This window comes from Lepisma saccharinum, chromosome 16 (genome assembly GCF_977018435.1).
Source record: "Lepisma saccharinum chromosome 16, izLepSacc3.1, whole genome shotgun sequence".
Taxonomy (NCBI): domain Eukaryota; kingdom Metazoa; phylum Arthropoda; class Insecta; order Zygentoma; family Lepismatidae; genus Lepisma; species Lepisma saccharinum.
Genome location: NC_139244.1, coordinates 14,318,954 through 14,341,570, shown reverse-complemented (window position 1 = coordinate 14,341,570; position 22,617 = coordinate 14,318,954). Strand labels below are relative to the sequence as shown.

The 22,617-nt window shown below is 35.8% G+C and overlaps 1 long non-coding RNA gene across 1 annotated transcript; it reads left to right on the top strand.

The window, feature by feature from the left end:
• Positions 1–1,786: 1,786 nt before the first annotated feature.
• Positions 1,787–10,385, top strand: LOC145999931 (uncharacterized). Its single transcript, XR_014443447.1, has 3 exons — positions 1,787–1,932; positions 6,553–6,645; positions 10,227–10,385. It is a non-coding gene; the product is annotated as an uncharacterized LOC145999931 (long non-coding RNA).
• The last annotated feature ends 12,232 nt before the right edge of the window (positions 10,386–22,617 follow it).

Here is a 22,617-nt window from a genome sequence, read left to right as displayed (position 1 = left end):
GACGATAGTCAAGAAAGGTATTTGTTACAGTTCTACTATGAAGGAGTGGACGTCTAGAATCCGTCTGATGATCAACTGCAGAGCAGATTATTAAAATATGACGTGTCTTTGTGGCCGCCAGTTGTATAGCACACTACGTACATACAAGTATCTCATGTACACGCACGACGAACGTTTAGGTATTCAATTATTTTGTAAATGGAAAAGTGAGGGAAAGATAATTCTATAAAACTAGTGATATTATTATATTAGAAAGTATGCTTAAGTGAATCTTTGCCAACAAATCTGCAGAAGTAATGAAATGACACATAACAAATGCTAGTAAATATATGTGCTTTCAACGTCGCCTTTCCGCCTGTGCGATTTAGGGAAAACCTATGATATGGCACTTCACTTGCACGAATTTACTTCAAGCAACAAGAGAGTTTTCAGACTGAAGCGACAAGCGATATCGGGATTTCGTACAGAAGCATTCGATCTAAAGCAAACCATTTACCAGTCACGCTTGAGCAAATAACAGGCCTTGGCAACACAATGCACGGTATTGATAAAACAGCCCAGTCCGAGCGACATGAAAGCGACAAGCGACACCTGCAATTTGTCGTGTCGGTTTAATTCGGAAGGTGTTGTTTATTTTTGAATGTTGGTTTCCAAGAGACACGTATCGCTGCACTCTGAAAGCTCCCTTTCGAACCAATTCGAAAATGCACGTGTCGCTTGGACTAAACTGTTTTCTCAGTACCATGCATCGTGTCGCCTTGGTCTGTTGTACTCGTATGCGAGGTGAATTGTTTCCTTTAGAGTAAAGGGGCCGTTGCAATTGGCGTCCGGAAGGGGATGCAAGGGGGTCCGTGCCCCCCCCAGAAAAATGAAAGTCAACCAAAAATTATGTATTTCACATATATAATTTTTTTAGCTACAATAATATGTGTTAATTATTGCATGAACATCATAAATTCAAATTTAAGCAATGATTTTTTTTTAGGAACAACACTATTTTTGGAGAAAATGCGCCTTGTTTGTCCCCCTGGAAAAATAACTTCGTTGCCCCTCCCTGGAAAAAATCCTGCGGACGTTCATGGCCGTTGCTTGTCGCTTCGGTGTGTAATCTCTGTGCCACTTAAAAGTGAATCCTCAGTGATCAATGACATTTTTCGAACGGAAGCGACACGACAAGCTGCACGTGTCGCTCAGATTCCCAATGGTGTGTTTTGTGCCGCCTGAGGCTTGATTTCCCATGAGCGTAAATGCTTATTTATAAAATGGGCCTGTGTCGCTTGTCACTACGATATGAACCACTGCTGTCGCGTGTCGCTTCGGTTTGAAACCTCACTAATATGCATGCTTTTCACCACAACACAATACGCAGATAAGCGATCAACATCATTGTAACAAAATGAAAGTCGTAAAAACCCTTTCCGGGTACCAATCCTTTCTCGTTCTGCTTGTAAAGTATTAACAGGTTTCCTCTCTCTACGTTCTTCGGAAACCTACGAAGTGATACTTGACTCAATAAATTTGTTCCCGATCGAACTGTGCAACCATATGCTACGCAGCTGACACCCTATTTCCTTGTAAAATAATCTCCACTTTTCCCTTTTCATATTAACGTCCATAGCATCGTAAGCGTAGGTAGTGATTGCTGCCACACCAGTTTTAAGCTATCCGATTGGTTGACGCGAACTCGTTGTTCATTGGTGGACACATTAATGACGTACTGGTTTGCATTAATGACGTACTGCCTTGCTGTAAATGAATCTTTGAACTTCACATGTGTTTTGTTTGAGGTAAAAGCCGGTAATAAACAACAAGAAAGAAGTCTTTTTTTCGGAATTGGAGCTCCACGTTGATTAGAGAAGAGGAATTTACACGAAGAATCAACGATCGTTCAGGAAAAAATAACATAAAATACTTGCTGGACCTAAAATATAAGTGAGTACTACTATTCTTTTTTGCATTATATCAAAGTTTTATTTACTTTGCAGGTCCTCGAATATAAGTGAGTAATACTATTATTATTTTTGTATAATATCAACGTTTTATTTTCTAGTGTACATTGCAGTGCGGATATAGCCTACTATTCCATCTATCCTAATCTGTTTGACTTATTCACTCACGCGTTTTCGAAGGCTAATTATATTTTGGTAACACTTTACTATACCTGAGACGGATTCCTTCAAATTTACAGGAGAAAGTACTTACGGAATTCATTTTCTGTAGCGTTGTTGATGTTCGGGAATGTAGTTTTGATCCATTTTAATGCGAATGCATGTGGTTTTCTACGAAAATCTATTTCCGACGCGCTGTTGCTGCTGCCGTCATTTGCTTTCTGCACGAGAGCACAATACGCGATATTGCTGCTGCTACAAGCCGATGTTTTCCGTATATGCTAAATTGAACGAAAGGAGTGCTAATGGAACCTAACCTAACAGGCCTAACCTAACCTAGTAGGCATACCTCGTCCCCGTAAGTAAGTAAAAAAGTTAATTTAAAATTCCTAAAGTGCTTTCAATTTTTTTATAAAAAATTAAACTATGCTTGCCTTACCTAACCTAACATAACGTCAATGGTTTGTTCCTGAGGTTTTTTTAAAATAATTTTGTAATTTTTTTTTTATTTGAGCATACTTTGAAATCCGGCCCGAAAGTAGGTATTTTTCGGTAAAGGAGCTTGCAACACTGCATGCACACTCCAAATCGACAAAACACTGGCACAACGAACAATCAAGGGTAAGCTATCGCCATGTTGTGTGTGGAAATAAACAAGAACAGTAAGTACTCATAAATGTAAGAAATATACATTATTTTCGTTACAAATTACATTATTTCACCTAAATAAGTGTTCCGGAATGCAGAATAGTACGTTAGCAACATCATGGCGGCAGCAGCAATAGCGCATCGGAAATAGATTTTCGTAGAAAACCACATGCATTCGCATTAAAATGGATCAAAACTACATTCCCGAACATCAACAACACTACAGAAAATGATTTGCGTAAGTACTTTCTCCTGTAAATTTGAAGAAATCCGTCTCCGGTATAGTAAAGTGTTACCAGAAGTATTTACCGAAATAATTTTAATGCTAATAGCCATAAACCTAACCTGCCTAACCTAGCAATGAAAGCATTAAGAACATCATACCCTTTCATACTTATGTCATGTGACATAGTAGCAGCACCAGTCCACATGCGAACACCTTGCGGTATTTTTCCAACTTCATGGCATGCAGAAAAAAGTACTTGTCTCCTGCACGAAAAGTAAATACACACTGCCGTAAACTTCACACACATCAACAACTAAAGAATACACACATATGTGCATTAGGCTAGGCCAGGTTGCAGATCATACACATGCAGCTTAAAGTCTGGTGAAAATAGGTCAAAAGCTAGCTTTTACCACCTGGTGAAAATACCAAAAACACCTGAAAAATATCTTTATTTTGCTGTAATTGATATGCACCTTTCAAATCTTGGTATAATAATGAAGAGTAATGGCACAGAGAAATTAAATTTATAAATTTAATTTCTCTGTGGTAATAGTTCGATTATGTCTAGGATTGTTGACAAATAGAACAATTTAAACTAGTTGTCAACCACTGGATCTAAAGGGCCGGCTCCCATGGCTGAGTGATTAGCACATCACACTACGATGCCAGGGGTCCGGGGTTCGAATCCTGGCCTGGGCATGAATGTTTATCAGTGTCCATTCATCAAATCATCAGTCATCCCCATCTTCACAAGTGACACAAGAAGTGAAGTAAAATATAGCAAATCAACTGGACCTAATAAACCTCTCAAGACCCTGAAACACTATCAGATTTTATTTTTAGGCATGATTTTTACCATGAGATATAATAGTTTTATGTTATTAGATATTTTATGTTAGCAAATTAATTTGATTTCATGGGGTTTGTAATTTTTAACTTGTTTATTTCATATTGTGGGTTCAGCTTGATGACAGTTACAATTCCATGCATATTTGGACTTCGTATGTGTTGATGTTTCATGAAAATATAGTGGTGAAACTATTCTTTGTGTTTGCCTACCTTAAGCCTTACTTATTGAAAATACAGTGGGACACACCTTAAATTGAATCAGAAGGGACCAGTATACTTATATATAAAAACTGAGATTACATTAAATAAGGGTCTCACTGCAGAACATGGGCTGCTTTTTTCCTCTAAATAGACGAACAACATTTATATCCCCTGAAAGTACGTACCTTCTACTTCCATTTTCCGGTGTTCCTTTTACGATTACTATTATATTATATTATTGCACATAAAAAATGTTTTTCCTGCTACTGAAATCAATGCATTTCTCCATTTGTTCACGTCTATATTGTTTACACGCTCAAGTGTTGTGCGATAAGTGAGACCTTTCGTTTCACGGCATTCGAGTTGATTTGTCGCTCCGGATTCCACCCACAGACGCAGTTTCTTTCATTATTTCAGACGAGGAATGCTTACAAGGTTAGGTTAGGCCTGTTAGGTTGGGTTCCAATAGCATAAATACAATGAAAAATGTTTTTCCTGCTACTAAAAGCAATGCATATCTCCATTCGTTCGTGTCCATATTGCTTACGCACAGTTTCTTTCATTATTTCTTCGAGGAATGCATACAAGGTTAGGTTAGGCCTGGTAGGTTAGGTTTCATTAGCATAAATACAATGACTAATTATTATTTAGGCTAAGAGAACTAAACCTAGCTACCTAACAACATAGGCATTTTTTGCTTTCACTAGATTTGTGCAGGAATATGCCTTTTCCTTCGTTGCTACGATTTCAATACCACCCAACCTGGACACGTTTTTCTGTTGTTTTTTTTTTTTAAAAAAAAAAATTTCCGCACCTTAAAACTTCCTTTTCCCAATTACTAACTACAAAACGTTACCAAAAAATTATGAACCGTGTTCCTCCTAAGCAGCCCATATTCTGCAGTCTTACCTTAAATAAGTGCTATATTCCCATACAGTATTTATTCGCAAATGCTAACATTGCACTGAATAGCACACAACAATTTTTTTTACCAGTAGCGAAACAGGATTTTCTGCACACATTTTAGATTCTTGGCTGCTTGACTTTCCGCAAATGCTTTTAGCCTGAGAAACCACACTAAGCATATCCAAATCATTCTGCTGTAAGGCAAATTAATGCTGTTCAATAATGGTCTATTTTTGCAAAACATGTCCAACCATCCATTACATGCTTTGAATTCAGTCTTACCCATTTTTTGAGTGGCATTTTTAGCATATTACTGTAACATGGGACCCAGTATGTGGTGATTTTTTTTTCCTCTGGCAGAGACAAACCACTCTCACACTATTTCATTATGTTTGTCTTTTTTTCTTAGGTTTTATTTTTAATTTTCCGTTAGCACAGTTTTCCCACAGCTTCATAATGAAAGTTTTTTTTTCTGTACAGTATTGTACACTTGAGTTTTTATCTGCCTAACAGACAATTTGCTTCGCTCAATTCTGTAGCTATGATAACAACTGCAAGACTAAACTAGCTATACAGAAAGTGTAGGCCTCGACTCGCCCATGAGTAAAATTTCTGGGAGGAGGAAATAAGTGAATTTAAACACAGCTGGGTGCTCAATATAGAAATGTTCAGCATTATTTTCTGTGAATTGTGTGTGCAACTTCAATAATTTCTACTAAACTTTTAATTATTCATTAATATAATTCAAAACTGTCTCATGGAGGATTTGTCAGTCTCACTGAAGGGGAGTTTGTCTTGGTTGTTATTGTTGAGAGAAAAATTAGTTAAAGCTTTGATTGCTTGTTTCTATGTTCCTTCAAATTTTATTTTGTCCCATATCTAGTCTACTTGTAAGAAGCAATGGTATAACAATTAACCGATTCAGGTAAATGCTTTGAAATAGTGATCTGTTGCCTTATATGACAGTTTGATTGATTGATTTGGTGTTTTAAGTCCACTTTAAGTACAGTAAGGCTAATCGGGACTTGACCTACAGTTTAAAGTGGGATCCGAACCACTATGTGCCTCCCTTTGATTACAAAGCGACGATGCTACCACTGTGCCATGCAGTTCGGAAAATAAATTTTGTATAAACTAATGTACTTATCTTTTTCAATTATGTAGAATTTGCTTTGAGTATTTATTCTTCTAGACACTGTATGAACCATTGTCAGTTTGTGAATATACAATGGCTGTAAGTACAAGGTTCTACTTTATAGAAATGAGGATTTTTTTTTTATTGTGCAATGAGATGTATGTAGTTGCTATTGCAAATTATGTCATGTGAAGAAATTTTTCTAAATCCCAATAAAACAATAAATTACTTAATATTTTCCAGAATTTTACAATTTTCTGCATTATGAGTTTTTCTTCATAAAATGCTGTTAGTGTGTAATCCAGCATATAATTTGTATGTAGGAATAATTTTTGCCATGATTGTTAAATTTTCATCTTTCATTTATTACACACAAAGCTTGCCAAGATGGATGAAAATTGTCATACAAATCTGTTTGTCTTACCACTCAAATAAATCTATGTCAACAATGCTTATGCAAATTTCATAATTTACAGGTGTTCTCCCACATGCAGTAGACAACTTTAAGTTGGAATATGGTATTTCCATCTTCACAGAACATTACCGTGTGTCAAGAATAAACTCATATGGTAAGTCTCAACATTCATAGTTTGAATTTTATATATTTTATTGAATTTTCTGCTCTTCGTATTCAGATCACTTTGCACAACTTCCATACTAGTTGCATGTGTGACCAAAAGTCAACAGTATTCCATATTTTACTCCATATATACCTTTTGGGTCCATCCGGAAATCCTGCACCCTCGATTTCAGTAGTGAAATATTTTTAGCAAGATTGTGTGTTGCATATTGTTGAAAAGAAAATTCTGTAGCGTGGAAACAAATATTTACGAGTATAAAGCCGTTTAAAGTTGCAAGCTGGAAGTCTACTTGCGGCCATGTCAGTTTCGTAGCAGCCACCCGCACCCGTACTGATAGATATATAACAGTCGCTTTTTCAGGCCTAAACCATAAAAATTGGCCACAGATTCCAGGCTCCGACCCTGGGCTAATCAACCTACCACCCCCTACTACTTCCGCAGCCCCACCTTTTTCTATAGAACCTGCCCAACACTATTTTTCGACAATTCACTCAAGGTACCAAAAAATTAAATATCGCAAATTATACCATTCCACAAGTCAGTCATAGGAAGAAAAATAAATGTGACTGAATCCATGATGGAAGCCCTGAAAAACCATAATGACGTTATGTATGTAAGGAATTTTAATATTAAAAAAATGCAAGTTTCGTAGCACGTAGATCTCGAAAAATTTCCTTCCGCGCTAGTTAAAAACACCCTTTCTTAAGAAACTACATTTTGGACAAAAAGATTTGAAATGTGGTAGAATTCGAGGGTGGAGGATTTCCGGATGGAGCCTACCTTTTTACCAGTGTCACCAATCTAAACAACTATAGCTAAGTAATAAGTAGGGCTGAGCCAATCCCAATGCTAATGTATCGGTATCATAAAGTATTTTATTCACTAATACTGGCCGATACTTTTCCAACATTTGGTCTTGCATGGTTTTCTGCAAGAATGCCATGTAACACTTATGGCATTATCTAATTATCTTGAAAATTATTTAAATTATGAACTTTATACTTCACCAATAATCTGTGTGAAAACTGTGATTACTTGAAAGCCTGATGTAATTCTTCAATAATTTTAGACAAAACTCTGATAAACTGGTGCTTGTAATTGGAGTGGAGAACTAACCCACTAATATTGATCAACATTTTGAACAGCCTTTAATTGCTACAATTTTAAAGCATTGGTATCTTGGGAATCAGTAAGAGCTTTGGCATCGATGTGGATATCTAGGAATTGTAGCTTTCCTGGTGACGTGATTCAAACAAGTGTTCTTGGATTACCCTACACTGGCCTCCATTTCTATATTCCCTAATGATGAGAGCAATGTATACGCTTGAAACGTTGGAAGCCAACATCAGCTTAACCTAGCTGGTAACCCAAGAACTTTTGTTTGGATGCGGATATCTGTTCAAAGTGGTATTGGCTCAGCTCTATTAGTCATACTCATGTGAAAAATTACTTAAGATAGCTTTTGACAGATTGTGTAGTATGCATACATTCCATAGATTACATAGCAATCATGAGACGTGAGAAGTTTGTGTCGCATTGGTATTCAATGTCAAATTAGTAAATTGTAGATACATGACTACTGATAAGTGGAAGAGATGGAGGTGTTGATCTCACTCCAAATAGATCTTTTCAGAGGAGATCAATTAAACAAAACCTAAAAATTCATCATTTTCATTGTAAATAATTTGCTGTTCATTGAAATCCTTGAGCCCTGAGATAAAATGATGTACCTAATTTGTTCTCATATTTTCTAGTGCAAAGCAGATGAATATAGCTTCCCTAGGTGCCCTCATTACCTGTTTGAACTATTCCAATGATTCATTCGACACAAATGATACTGAATTCTATTACTCCCCAGTTAACCCTCACACAATAAATTTTATGACTAAGTTAGTGTTTCAAAGCCTTAGCTGCCTCCGCATATCTCAAGAATTGGATTTCATCTCTTCATATATGTATCCCATATATAGGATTAACAAAGGTGAAGATCTGTTATTAGCAGTGTTGTTTGGTCAATTATTCCTGTGGCTATATGCAGCATTTGGTTTTTCTTGTGTTTCTTTAGCCTGTCTTCCTTTTCTGTGTAACATTTCTTGCTTCCTTCTGTTATTTCTGGAAGTCTTTATGTTTAATGAAATTGATGTCTTCCTTCCATATTTGCTGCAAGCTGTATTTCTACATGGCTCTAAATTCTCTGTTAAAGCTACCTGCAAGGATATTAAAAATAATGAAAGAACTCTCTGACATGATTCTTTGTAGCAGGCAGTTTAAAGTAAAGATCTACAAGCCGAATTTGGGTCTTTTGAAGAATTTGTAAAAGATCTCAAAGCATGGTGTGATGGCAATTTCCAACCAATGTCATCCACCTTTGATGTGTGAAAAATATGTCAAAAGTGCTCTGATATTTCATTTGTTGATGGCACTTATCAAGTAATATGCAGTTTTATGTGAGGATGGGCAAAGTAATGGCAGGCCATTTAGATTCTTTTTTTGTATAAAATTAAATGAGACTCAGTTTGTGTTGAAGAGGGCTTTCTCAACATTTGTAGAAGCTAATCCCTTTCTGTTGTTGTAGACAAAGATTTAAATGGAATTTATATTTTTATATTCAATCCATATCCATTAAGCTTACATTTAATCAATGTATATTGTTATATTACATTTTTGCATTGTAATAATCACCCAGACAAGGAAACATGCCTGCTCTACTAGATATGTTTTTATTATTGTGCATAAGTATTACCAAAAGTATTACTGCTGGACCCTGTGGCCGAGTGGTTAGCTGCGATGCCAAGGGTCCCGGGTTCAAATCCCGCTCGGGCTTGGTTGTTTGTGAATATCCATTTCATCACTCATCCACCTCTTCGCAAATTAGCCAAGAGGCACAAAACACGAAGTAAAATAAACTAAATCAATCAATCAACCAAAAGTATTACTTTCATTTTAGTGTATTTCTTGCCATGATGATGATATTGCGTTTTTATGTTCAGGTTTTAGTGGGACTTGCAGCATGCCAGTGAAGCAGCATGTACAATTGGCAACACTGCCTCAAGACACTCATTCGGCTGCAGTCAAACATTCAACTAAGACGTGCATGTGTGTTGCGCGAACACAATTTAGTTGTATTTGTTATTGTGTGTATACAATCATGTGTATTCGTCAAATATAAGGATTCACAAGAAATTCGTACAGTATCAGTATGATGAAGCAGTTACGGCAATCGCAAACATATGCTGTTCTTGATTTCACCATACCTCCTGTATTGTTTCTTTCCCTCTGCTGTATATTTCACTCTAAAGACAAGTAACTCAAGCTCTGAATCTAAGGTCAACAAAATTATTTGTACATACTGATTCATTGAATAGATAATAGACTGTATAGAACCTTCAAGTGTTTGTACAGTCATGGACACTTCTGGGTTGTAACGATTCCATTGAAAGTTAATGGAATTGTTATAACCCAGAAGTGTCAGTGACTGTACATGCCATAAGGTGACGTGTTCTAAGAAAAATTACATGTAATGTATTTATGTGGTTTGGATTTTAAAGTTTTTTAACTTTTTATTTCAGTATTGGATTCATGAAGAATTGCACTCACACCAAACCATACTCCTGGTACAACTCGACAAAGATATCTTTGGAAGAGGAATACATTTTTATCATGTTTTAAAATTGCTTGTAGTATTTTTTTTAAAAAATGTAATAAATGTTAATATTTCTTGATTTGAAGGATTTATTTGATTGTTCTTAAGAGCAGAATGACATGTATAAGTGCAGACCTGGAATCCCTAAGGAAATGTACACATGAGGTACTCAGGTATCTTCTCCTAAGAGACACCTTTGTGTTCCACAAACTTGGTGGTAGTGTTAATCTTATTAATATTGTTTATTTATAAACCTTATTTAATTGATATTCATATTCACATACTTTGAGAGATGAAACCTATAGCACCTACTGTATGTTTGAAACAAACTTGTTTTTAAGAAGAAAATACTGTCATACAGCATGAAAGTAAGTTGTTGAAATAATTCCATTCAATATTGTATCGTCTCATTTGCTTGCCATTACAGTTTCTCACAAATGAATGAGTAAATAAATATTTAATGTAAAAGTGGTTATCAGAGCTCGGGGAATCATTTTGTGGTTAAGATATAAGTGGTGTTGTAATCTACAGTGTGTTGCAATATACATGTTTCTGGACTAATCAGATTTCTGAATACAAGGGCTGTGTATTGGGCAAAGAATTGAAGCTGATTTTTCATGTGAATGACATGGAATTTTAAATTAGTTGTCAACTACTGGATCTAATGAACCACTTAGATCCCTTTGTAATTGATGCCAGGGTGAGGAACGCGCGAGAAAGACTGACATCATCAATTCTTTCTCATTCAATGTGAAACAAATTGTAGGGCATTGGTATTACCAATAGTCCAAAATATGGTTGCAATGCCCATAAATTATGAATTTCTCTTATTAGAAATAGAAAAATGTTAGATGTATTGCTTGGAAAGACTGTTCTTTGGAGATACCTCAGAACTTCTCTAATACCTTTTATGAATTTGAAAACTACTTCATTTTTACACAACTAGAATTTTTAGCATTTTCAATGCTGTCATTGTAATACACGACTTTGAATTTTGGTAATGAACATTGGATTTCTTATCATTCAAATGTTTCTTCTTAAGTTATTCATCACTGTGGCTCTTCAAACATTTTGTATGTTCGGTGGAATCTAGATTTTACATTTTTCAGGGGACAAAAGTGAAAGGAGACAAAATGTGGAAAAATGTAAAATTGAAATTCCACAATTTTTTTTCACAAATGAAATTCAAAAAGTGCAGGACATAGTAAGATGCTATGAAAATCTTTATCAAGTGTGTATTCTGCAACAAATGTGTTGCCTCAGTATTTTCCATGCATTTATTCTCAAATCGAGCCATAGTGGTCCAGTTAGGGTGTCTGGCTGCCAAACAGGAGTCCAAGGAACAGTGGTCTAAAGTCTGTATTTTTCCAGCCTTGTTGCTGCATGAAGTAGCTCTGTGGTTCATCCAAATTCAAATAAATGTGTATTTTGGGGTCTAAATGTGACCAGCATATAACTCTTCTGCATCCAACTATGTGTGTTCATGACACACAAGGTGCAAGGGTAACTCTGCTTATTGTTATATTTGTGCAGTAACTTGATTGAATATTAGTGACTGAGCGGCGAAAGTGTGCAACAAGTGTCACATGAAAGCATGGTTGTTATGGAGTTTGTATGCTGCATATGTACCAGCTGAAACTGATTATGATATAATTAAAATTGAGCTACAATTGCAATGCTTGTTTTGCAAATTGTTCACATTAATTCACACACTATCACAATTTATCCTTGATATACTATATGATGGGATAATAGTAATTTTTTGTCACCATTTCTAAAATGTATGTTAAAATAAAGCTGCTCAGTAAGGTGTGCAATAATTCCATTCATTTGACAAGCAGTGATTTCTTATGGAACATATACCCTTTTCCATAAAAGTTCCAGGACTGATTTTATAAAGTAATTATACATATAATGAACTCTCCAACTAATGATCCTTTGGTCCTGTCAAAGTAATCCCTTCTGATATCTATACTCAACTACGAGCATTTCTGGAGGTTTCAGAAGCAATACGTGCTTCTCAGCATGTATGATGACACAGCCATCTTTTGGATTGATGGAATATCTTGATGAATACTAATCAGCTTTTATTTTTAAAAAGTTAGGGGTCCCGGGTCGATACCCGGTGGAGGCACAAGTGGTTCGGATTCCACTTTAAACTGTAGGTCCAGTCCCGATTAGCCTTACTGTGCATAAAGTGGACTTAAAACAACATATCAATCAATTTTTAAAAAGTTATACTTAGCAGAGAAACTCTCTTAACTTGATCAAATCAAAATGTAATATCATGAATTTTACAGAGACATTGTGTTGATATTTTTATACAAGCAACACCAATTCTTATATACAAATATGGAATTTGAAGTCATTAAAGCCAAACTCATCAAAGGCATTGTAAATGCAGAGCCACTTCCAAGCTCATTTATATTCACAACACCTATAAGGTGACTAAATAACATCCATTGTGCACCTTTCAGTATCATAGTTTGAAAAAAAAATCACTCCTGTTACTTTTCTGACAAAGGCTAATCTTTGTGAAGGTCTCTGCAGGGAAATACTTGGTCACAGGAGCTTGTTTGTGTAACTTGACAAGTGGCACACTTCAGTCATGTATGTAAGTACTTAATTAATATTTTTTTAAATAGTGACAAATGCACATATTTTCAACAAATATCTCAATTACATACTGTTTCATGCACAAGTTTACTGCACATTATTAACAATGAATGACAGCACAGTAGATTATAATTTATGTTAAAGGGAAAAGAATGATGCGCACCTCTTACAAAAGTTCAATTATAAACATCATTAAATTTTCTGTCATATAAGAATATAATTGCCAAGAAACCTTAGTGGTTCTGTACATTCATCAAGATTAAGTGAGAGGGGGTGTAACTGGATAATTTAACGGAGTTTACATTTCATGTGCTACCTAGGTATGTCCACAAGAAGTTCTATGTTTGTGTTTGGCTGCCTTGGTGCCATTATAGATTGAGTTGTTAAAACTGCGGGGGTCACTGTGAGCGGTATTACAATGTTACATGTACAGTCACGGATACTGCTGGCTTGTAATGAATACATAGACTTTCAATGGAATCGTTACAAGCCGGCAGTGTCCGTGACTACATCTTGAATAAAAATTACGTAGATTTTTCAGTAAAAAAGGCAGGACTCAAAGAACCCTGTCTCCAGCATACCATGCAATTGCTCTACCGGCCTGGCATCACCTGATTTTTTGCTGTTTTACCTGTGTGTATTCGTCTTTGCAAGAGCTACTGCAATGGGATCTGTTGCCTTTGAAACACTGTACACAGGCAAAACAGCAACAGCGATAACTCAGGCGATGCCAGGCTGGCTTGGTAGCTCAGTTGTTTATTATTATTATTATTATTATTATTTATTACACCTATAACAGAGCTTTCGCTCCAATTACAATAGGCTTACATATATACATATTTTAAACAATTAAAAAATTATAATTCCAACAATACAATACAATACAATAACAATAGAAGAAAAAGGAGAGCAAAACTACAATAATGGTTTCATAAAAAAGACACCAGCATAGGTATTCTAGAGAACATAAATCCAAAAGTGGTATTCACTGAGGTAGAACAAGGTACATATCTATATACAGACTGAGGCATTTATAACTATGCACATGCAAATACTCATATATAAACAAATATACACACATACAAGCAAATTGTATTTATAAACATACCCATATACACAGAAAACATCTATAATTATTTATTATTTATTCATGATTCATGATTTTCTTCGAAGGACAGACAGGAATTGCATGAATGGCATAGCAAAATCCAAGTCTCCACCGTTTCTGACTATTTCATTATGTTTAATACATAGTCTTAGAATGGGGGAATTCTGGTGTTCTGTTGAGTTGGATTTACTGTAATAAAAAGGCTGCCTGAACCGCAACATGTCCTTCTTAGCATTAAATTTTAATGTTTGGAGGAGACTTGGACTGTCAACCAGCCCGTTGACTAACTTATATAAAAATAATTGATGAGATACTACTCTCCTTTCGTACAGAGGTGTAACATTGAATTCTCTGAGTAATTGTTTATATGATACCTGATCCTGAAAAGATGATCTTTTGTGTTTTTTGTAATATAAGTAACGCACAAATTTCTTCTGAATTATTTCTATTTTTTTGCTATTACATTGAGTGTGGGGTGACCAGACTACACTTGCGTATTCTAATTTGGTTCGAACAAGGCAATTAAAAAGGCTTGTCAGAGCTCTTTCATTATGCATGTCTTGTGAACTTCTAATTAGAAACCCTAACGTTCTGTAAGCATCATTACAAATCTGATCAATGTGTGTTCCAAAAGATAATTTATTATTTAATGTAACTCCTAAGTCATTTATCTGATTTACTCTTTGTAATGCACGGTTGTTCATTGTATACTGATAAATATTAGGTCTGATTTGTAGAGCAATGGCACAGTATGCCAGAGACCCAGGTTTGAGTCCTGGTCAAGCATGCATCTTTCGCTCAAAAATCTATGTAGTACATCTCCTGTGTGTGCCTAATTTAATGAATAAAAACTGTATAAAATCAGTTTCGCAGTGTCAATTGACAATGATAATGGATTTTAAAAACAGGTGTTAACAACTTCAAACAAGATCAATATTGTATTTGTACAACCACCCAATACTAAGAAAAAGTTGTTTCGCAAAATTGATAAGAACATTATTTTTACAAACTTTGGAAATCTGATAATTAAGAATTTTGTTTAAAACCTTTCTGCCTACACCGTACTAAAATTTCATCACGATTGAATGAATGGTTTGCAAAACAAAAAAATGCACTTTATTTGTTCTCACGACGATTAAGAATGTAAGGCATACTTGAAAAAAAAATGTGGTTACCATATATTAACAGAATTGAATAAGCTAAATTTTGATGTAACTCATTTTTATGTAGGTCTACTGGATAATTTTTAATTGGAGTCGAAACTTGAGTATCTATAATTTTTAATCCGACAGTACTTGCACACATCAGTCCAAATTAAATTAACATGTCCAAAATTTTAGTACCTGTTCACACGGATTAAGAATTGACAGTGATAAGTAAAATATTTCATGACTGAATATGCGCACTACATTAACTTCATGAATGAAATTGGCTAATATGGCGGTTGTTACAGTTTTTTGCTTCAAATCTTGCCCTGAGTATAGACTTTAGTTTCACGACTAGCTAACAGTGTCGAGAAGCAATACAAAATATGCTAGATATATGCACCTGCTGCCACAACACTTCGGGTTGAAGGAAGGAGCTTTATAAAATTTACCATTATGACACAAAATAGTTATGGAATTCCTTGAGGAATCCCTTAGGAGATGTAGAAATGAAGTTTAAATAAAATATTTCTGCCCATGTGACATGCATTTAGTAGAAAAGTTAAGAAACGGATATGTATTGCTGCCACAACAGTTTGTTGCTGGAGTGGTTTGAAAAAATATGCTCTTTAAAAATTATCTAATTTTCCGGGGCTTGGCCCCTAAAGAAAAACGGACGTATTCACATAATTATCAATCACCATAACGCATAACTATCACACAGTCTTTTAAAAGGTGATTTTTACCCCAAAAAAGTCATCGTCTGTTGCAATGGATACGACAGCGCTCCTAGCGGCATTGATGTCAATTATCGTTTTCCGTGGCACGTCGCAAAGGAAGGTGTGGCCTACACCCACCTATGCTACAGTGAAGGTCACATGCTAGCAGAGAGGAGGGAAGAGTGCAATGGATTTGAGTGCTGATTCAGGGCTAGCTCTGTTGCGTCGCGTTCGATCTTGCGTGTTGTTCTGTAGTGTTTTGGTGGCTTTCATTCGCTATGTTTGAGTGAGTTTGGCAGGGTTGATGTTCGAACACAAATTGATGAAGGACATAGGCTGTCAATTACAAGACACAATGAATTTGTCCGGAAAAATAGGCATATATTAAATAGAATTATGGATTGCTTAAAATTCTGTGGTCGACATGAACTTGCTCTACGAGGACATAATGAAAGAGAACAATCTTTAAACAGAGGCATCTTCCCAGATTTATTATCCCTTCATAGAAGAGGGAAAACTAAAGAGGGAACTTCGTGTTCTTTATTGTAGTGAAGAGTTGAAAAACATAAACTCTTATCAGTAGATTGCATTCCTTTTTTATTTAAAATTATTTAGAGGGTACCTTTTCAGAAACAGTAAAAATTACAAACATAGTTTTAATAACTCCAGTGGCAACAGCTGAATCTGAACGATGTTTCAGCACATTGAAGCATATTAAAACCTGCTTAAGAAATGCAATGGGACAAGACAGACCAAATGCTTTGGCACTTGCTTACAATAGAGATAGAATACATTTCAAACAAAGAAGGCTTCAACGAAAAAGTAATAACAAAATTTGCTGAGCAGAAGAACAGAAGTCAACGTTCATAGAAAGGTATGTTTCACAACAATACCCCTGTTTATTTTGTAATCATGTGAATTGTCATTATATTTTAAATTCTTCAAAAAAATAAGTCCAGTTTGTAGTTTAGAAGAAGATAAATACCCGTTTTTCTTGTAATTCATGTAATTTGTCATTACATTTTACATTCTTTCAAACGAGTAAGTCCAGTTTTCTAGTCTAGAAGAAAAAAATACCTTTTTTTTGTAATTCATGTGAATTGTCATTATATTTTAAATTCTTTTGAAAAAATATGTCCTGGCCAAATTTGAGGCCACGAGACAGACGTCACTGTAATTTTCCACAACAAGATGGATTAATTACTTGAGAAAATGCTTAAGAGGAATAGAAATTATGTTTAGACAAGATATTTCAGACCATATGGCATATGTTGTGGGAAAGACAAGAAACAATTATATATTGCTGCCACAACACTCCGGTTGAAAGCAGATGCTTTATAAGAATTTATACGATTCTTTCACAAAATAATATCAGAATTCCTTAAAAAATGTAGAAATAAAGTTTAAATAAATTATTTGTCCACACATGGCATACATTTAGTGGGAAAGATATGAAACGGATATGTATTGCTGCCACAGCACTTCGTTGCAGGAGAGGTTTGAATGTATTGCTGCCACAACAGTTTGTTGCTGAAGTGGTATGAAGAAAGCCGCTCTTTGTAAATATTCGTTATTCCACAAATTGATGGCATAATTCCTTGAGAAAATCCATTTAAAAGCAGAAATTATGTTTAAATAAAATATTTTCTTCATGTGGCATGCATTTAGTTTTGAAAGATACGAAACGGATAGGGTATTGCTGCCACAACACTTCATTGTAGGAGCGGTTTGAAGGAAGACGTTTTTAAAATTAAATTTTATCCGACATAGAAAAATAAAAGAAATGACGGAAATCATTGAAGAGTGTAGATATGAAATTTAAACCTGATATTTCAAAACATATGGCATGTATGTTGTGGAAAAGATAAGAAACGAGTATGCATTGCTGCCACAACACTCTGGGTTGATGGGAGACGCTCTTTAAAATTTAACCATTATTTCACAAAATAGTGGCAGAACTCCTTGAAAATATGTAGAAATAAAGTTTAAAATGAAATATTTCTCCACATGTGGCAAGCATTTAGTGGGAATGATACGAAACGGGTATGTATTGCTGCCACAACACTTCGTTGCAGGAGAGGTTTGAATGTATTGCTGCCACAACACTTTGTTGCAGGAGAGGTTTGAATGTATTGCTGCCACAACAGTTTGTTGCAGGAGAGGTTTGAATGTATTGCTGCCACAACAGTTTTTTGCTGAAGTGGTCTGAAGGAAGCCGCTCTTTGTAAATATTCGTTATTCCACAAATTGATGGCATAATTCCTTGAGAAAATCCATTTAAAAGCAGAAATTATGTTTAAATAAAATATTTTCTTCATGTGGCATGCATTTAGTTTTGAAATATACGAAACGGATAGGGTATTGCTGCCACAACACTTCATTGTAGGAGCGGTTTGAAGGAAGACGTTTTTAAAATTAAATTTTATCCGACATAGAAAAATAAAAGAAATGACGGAAATCATTGAAGAGTGTAGATATGAAATTTAAACCTGATATTTCAAAACATATGGCATGTATGTTGTGGAAAAGATAAGAAACGAGTATGCATTGCTGCCACAACACTCTGGGTTGATGGGAGACGCTCTTTAAAGTTTAACCATTATTTCACAAAATAGTGGCAGAACTCCTTGAAAATATGTAGAAATAAAGTTTAAAATGAAATATTTCTCCACATGTGGCAAGCATTTAGTGGGAATGATACGAAACGGGTATGTATTGCTGCCACAACACTTCGTTGCAGGAGAGGTTTGAATGTACTGCTGCCACAACACTTTGTTGCAGGAGAGGTTTGAATGTATTGCTGCCACAACAGTTTGTTGCTGAAGTGGTCTGAAGGAAGGCGCTCTTTGTAAATATTTGTTATTCCACAAATTGATGGCATAATTCCTTGAGAAAATCCATTTAAAAGCAGAAATTATGTTTAAATAAAATATTTTCTTCATGTGGCATGCATTTAGTTTTGAAAGATACGAAACGGATAGGGTATTGCTGCCACAACACTTCATTGTAGGAGCGGATTGAAGGAAGACGTTTTTAAAATTAAATTTTATCCGACATAGAAAAATAAAAGAAATGACGGAAATCATTGAAGAGTGTAGATATGAAATTTAAACCTGATATTTCAAAACATATGGCATGTATGTTGTGGAAAAGATAAGAAACGAGTATGCATTGCTGCCACAACACTCTGGGTTGATGGGAGACGCTCTTTAAAATTTAACCATTATTTCACAAAATAGTGGCAGAACTCCTTGAAAATATGTAGAAATAAAGTTTAAAATTAAATATTTCTCCACATGTGGCAAGCATTTAGTGGGAATGATACGAAACGGATATGTATTGCTGCTACAACACTTCGTTGCAGGAGAGGTTTGAATGTATTGCTGCCACAACACTTTGTTGCAGGAGAGGTTTGAATGTATTGCTGCCACAACAGTTTGTTGCAGGAGATGTTTGAATGTATTGCTGCCACAACAGTTTGTTGCTGAAGTGGTCTGAAGGAAGCCGCTCTTTGTAAATATTCGTTATTCCACAAATTGATGGCATAATTCCTTGAGAAAATCCATTTAAGAGCAGAAATTTTGTTTAAATAAAATATTTTCTTCATGTGGCATGCATTTAGTTTTGAAAGATACGAAACGGATAGGGTATTGCTGCCACAACACTTCATTGTAGGAGCGGTTTGAAGGAAGACGTTTTTAAAATTAAATTTTATCCGACATAGAAAAATAAAAGAAATGACGGAAATCATTGAAGAGTGTAGATATGAAATTTAAACCTGATATTTCAAAACATATGGCATGTATGTTGTGGAAAAGATAAGAAACGAGTATTCATTGCTGCCACAACACTCTGGGTTGATGGGAGACGCTCTTTAAAATTTAACCATTATTTCACAAAATAGTGGCAGAACTCCTTGAAAATATGTAGAAATAAAGTTTAAAATGAAATATTTCTCCACATGTGGCAAGCATTTAGTGGGAATGATACGAAACGGGTATGTATTGCTGCCACAACACTTCGTTGCAGGAGAGGTTTGAATGTACTGCTGCCACAACACTTTGTTGCAGGAGAGGTTTGAATGTATTGCTGCCACAACAGTTTGTTGCTGAAGTGGTCTGAAGGAAGGCGCTCTTTGTAAATATTTGTTATTCCACAAATTGATGGCATAATTCCTTGAGAAAATCCATTTAAAAGCAGAAATTATGTTTAAATAAAATATTTTCTTCATGTGGCATGCATTTAGTTTTGAAAGATACGAAACGGATAGGGTATTGCTGCCACAACACTTCATTGTAGGAGCGGATTGAAGGAAGACGTTTTTAAAATTAAATTTTATCCGACATAGAAAAATAAAAGAAATGACGGAAATCATTGAAGAGTGTAGATATGAAATTTAAACCTGATATTTCAAAACATATGGCATGTATGTTGTGGAAAAGATAAGAAACGAGTATGCATTGCTGCCACAACACTCTGGGTTGATGGGAGACGCTCTTTAAAATTTAACCATTATTTCACAAAATAGTGGCAGAACTCCTTGAAAATATGTAGAAATAAAGTTTAAAATGAAATATTTCTCCACATGTGGCAAGCATTTAGTGGGAATGATACGAAACGGGTATGTATTGCTGCCACAACACTTCGTTGCAGGAGAGGTTTGAATGTATTGCTGCCACAACACTTTGTTGCAGGAGAGGTTTGAATGTATTGCTGCAAAACAGTTTGTTGCTCAAGTGTGTTGATTAATCTGTCACCTAAGAATTCTGATACAATTTTAAAATGTACCGAATGTGAGGCAATCTTTAGTTTTAAATTAATTATTTCCAATTTTATTGTGCCTATTTTTGGAGGGCAGTCTTTCGCAATAAATTACTTCTTTCTTCGTTCAAGTTTTTAAGTAATGATGTTGCTACGCCGCCATTTAAAACACGAGCTCCTGAATCGTGTTGTTTGGCCCTTAAGATTCAAGATCCACATTTAAGTTCAAGTCTGACGTCATTGTTATGACGTTGCACTGGCACATGCGCATGCCTACCTTTTACGCTACGTATTAGAAGAAGACAAGGAAAAAGTGTTGTGGTAGTAATTCCAACCAAAAAAAACAGGGAAATTTAAACTCACATTTTCGTTTAATTCTTTTAAAAAGTTCGAAAATATTTTTTTTCAGTGTGTACTTTTTTCAAATGAATAGTTAGCAACAGTGACACTTTTCAGTAAGCTTTCTTTCTCCCTGTTATAGATGACCTTGACCGGTCAGTCTTATAGACGGTGTTAAAGGCGGAGCTACTGCGGAGCATGCGCACTCGTCTGGTCCCCCTCGAACATCCGGTTACGAGCTATTTCTCATTAAATTTCCCTCTTCACCCTCAAATTTCCCTACTTTTGGCATCACTGGATCTATCCTACATAGAGCGGCCATATTGGAAGCGACACTAGCGCTCAGGTGGTAATTTTAATCGCGAATACCCAGTCTGCTCTTAGAACATTGTGTTAGATTTTCCCCTTTGGAATGTACTTTAATAAAATGGTGTGATCATGTTCATCATACAGAAGATAAACCAGTGCTACTTTTAAATGCAGACATGATTCGGATGCAAAATAGGCAAGAGACACTTCACTTTCTTAGCTTTCCTATCTATCAGGTTAATTTAAACCCCTACATCAATTACAGCGCTTCACGACCAGTACATCCAAAATTTCCCCTCCTGTAAAGAAAACACAATCACAATTCACATAGGCATGCAATGAACACTGAATAATTCTTGATACAAACACGAAAGGCAGTTAGATCATTTGTTTTGTTGGCTGATGCAATCATTACGTCAGGTTACTGTATTGCATCAGATTTGAGAATCCTGTCCGATCGCCGTAGTGTTCATTGACTGATGCAATCATGACGTAAGCAGCTGGAGTATTGCAGATTTTTTAGAAACCTCACCAGATGTGATTCGACAGCAGGTCGAGACGTATGTGACACCTAGGAAACGCACGAAGATCGTAACTTTGCACGAACATGCAGCTAAAACGTATAGAGATATTGCGTCAGTGGTTGGTGTGAGTTTGACAACTGTCAGTCGTGTCATGAAGTTGCAGGAGGAAACCTGATCGGTTTCTCCTAAACGTAAAGGAAAGTGTGGGCGTAAGAAGAAGAAAACCCCTAGATGATGCTTTCTTGCTTCGACAAAGCAAAAAGGATCTCCGCAAAACGAGTGACGCACTGAAAACGGATTTGCAGGAGAAAGGAATCAAAATTAGTTCCTCTACAGTTCGCAGGCGCCTTATTGCGGTCGGACGAAAAGCCAGAAGACCTGTCAAGAAACAGCTTTTAACGACAACAATGAAACGAAATCGGTATAAATGGGCAAAAAAGTATAAGGAATGGACGAGAGACCAGTGGCAAAAAGTCCTATTCAACGACGAAAGACATTTCTTTGTACAGGGTCAGCGAAGCCAGCATGTTCGAAGGTCGCAGGGAGAGAAGCTTCGTGATTGTCACATCGATCAGTCTGTCAAGCACCCACAAAAGAAGATGTTTTGGGGATGTTTCAATTATTATGGTGTCGGAAGCCTGCATCCAATAGAAGGAACGATGCGCTCACAACAATATATTGAGGTTAGGCCTATACGAAAGTGTGCCATTCCAGAGCTGAAAACGAGGTATCCTGACGGTACTGGGATATTGCAGCAGGACCTAGCCCCCTGTCACACATCGAAAGTGGTGAAGAA